This window comes from Lagenorhynchus albirostris, chromosome 1 (genome assembly GCF_949774975.1).
Source record: "Lagenorhynchus albirostris chromosome 1, mLagAlb1.1, whole genome shotgun sequence".
NCBI lineage: Eukaryota > Metazoa > Chordata > Mammalia > Artiodactyla > Delphinidae > Lagenorhynchus > Lagenorhynchus albirostris.
The window spans coordinates 137,424,231-137,426,397 of record NC_083095.1 but is presented as its reverse complement, the minus strand read 5'-3'; positions in this window follow the sequence as shown (position 1 = coordinate 137,426,397).

Sequence of the window (2,167 nt, the reverse complement as noted above, 5' to 3'; positions counted from 1 at the left end):
TTTTATTTGTTTTTCTGTCGCTGTTTTGATTGGGTGATTTCCATGATTGTGTCTTCCAGATCACTTATTTATTCTTCTGTGTCATTTAATCTGCTAGTCATTCCTTTCATTCCACCAATTGAATTGTCTAATTTTTATTATTTCATGTTTACAGTTTCTATTTCCTCGTTACAATGATTTGCACTCTGATTAATAATCTTCCTTAATTCCTTTAGGATTTTTATTACTTCTTTTTTGAACTTGGGGTCCAGTTGACTGGTGAGGTCTGCTTCATTATTTGTTCTTCCAGAGGATCGCTTGTCCTATTAATTGGGAGTAGTTCCTCTGCTTTTGCATTTTACTTAGAATACTCTGTCTATGAATTTAGGATAAACTGTTATCTACTCTGGTCCCGAATGGGTATTTTTATATGGGTGCATCCTTGTGTAGACTGTATATGTCCAATATTTTTTGTGTATGGATGTGAGTCACATCTTTCCTCAGACTGTACTGACCATTATCCCCTAGATAAGGTGTGTGATTGGTGTTTTGGTTTTCAGAGCCTGTGCTGGATGTGAGATGAAGCCAACTCTTTGCTTCATGGCTGTCACTGTCTTGTCAGAGGCAGAGCCTGCTCCCCATTTGTTGCAGTACAAGCTCTGAGGTTTGGATTCGATCAGGCTCTATTGCCTCCATTGTCCTACCTCAAAGGAGGTGATTGCTGAAGCATGTAATGTCTGTGTGGTCACAGTGAGCCTATGACCTGACAGTGCCATGATCCATGGCTTCACCCAGAAACAGTCCAAGGTCAAGTCCCTTTCTCCCTTGTGTTTGTGTCCAATCTAACGCAAGGTTGTGTTGTGATGTAGGCTATGGCTGGGGTTCGTGTTATCGTGGCTGCAGGAATTGAGGTGACTCTGCTGCCACCTGAGACATAGGCCTCTTTTGGGGAAGAATTCTTCCAGGAATTGTCCATCCCATTTCCAGGGCCAAGTTGTGGTGTGGAGTGGGCAAGGTTGGTGTGCTCCCCTGTGAAATGAATTTCTTCCCAGGGCTTGTCCACCTGAAACTCAGTGCCCTGCCACTGTGTGTTCCTATGGGGCAGAGTGGTGTGCATGTAGAAAATATGTGCTGCAGATGAACCACCCCCACTACGTATATACTGACAATGGGCTCCACAGCCAGAGTCAACACCAGTGTGCATATGCTGACATGAGGTCTAGTTGACTGGTGAGGTCTGCTTCATTATTTGAATGGCCTCTGAGCCCAAACTCCAGCCCTAGGCCTTCTGGGCTGTCTCTAACAGCTAGATTGAGTCTCCTCTCGGGGTCTGTCTGTCCAATATTCAGTGCTTAGCTACTGTGCCTTCTTGTGGCGTGGCCTGGTGAGTGCACTGACAATGTCTGCCAAGTCTGTCCCAGTTCCCCCTCGGTGCACTGACAATGGTCTCCATGGTTCCATCTGGATAACCCCTCAGGCACCACAGATTGTCTCTGCACTGTTAGACTGTATCTCTGCCCCAATCTTGTGCCAGGCTGTGATGTAGAGTAAGTGGGGCTGGAGTGTTCATTCCTTCAGATTAGGATGTGCAGTGAGGCAGCAGCCACCAGTGCAAGTGTCTCTCCACTCTGATTGTTAACAAGCCAGCACACAAACACTCTTTTCGAGTAGAGTCTAGGCTTTTCTAGTTCCTCTATCTGTCCCAGCGTATTTTTCAGCAGGCAAGGGGGCTCACCAGAGCAAGGTTCTGCCTGTGAGGACTTTCTCTTTCTCACAGATACCTCCCAGGGTGCTGGTCCTGACCCAATGCATTTTTTCCCATCCTACCCAGTTATGTGGAGATCTTTCTTGCAACTTTGTTTGTATAGGAGATCTGACAATTTCCAGTTAGTTTTCTGTGAGAATAGATGTAGGTGTATTTTGATATGTCTGTGGGGGAAGGTGAGCTCCATGTACTCTTATTCCACCATCTTTTTTTTTTTTTTTTTTTTTTTGCGGTACGCGGGTCTCTCACTGTTGTGGCCTCTCCCATTGTGGAGCACAGGCTCCGGATGCACAGGCTAAGCAGCCATGGCTCACAGACCCAGCCACTCTGTGGCATGTGGGATCTTCCCAGACCGGGGCACGAACCCTTGTCCCCTGCATCAGCAGGCGGACTCTCAACTACTGTGCCACCAGGGAAGCCCCC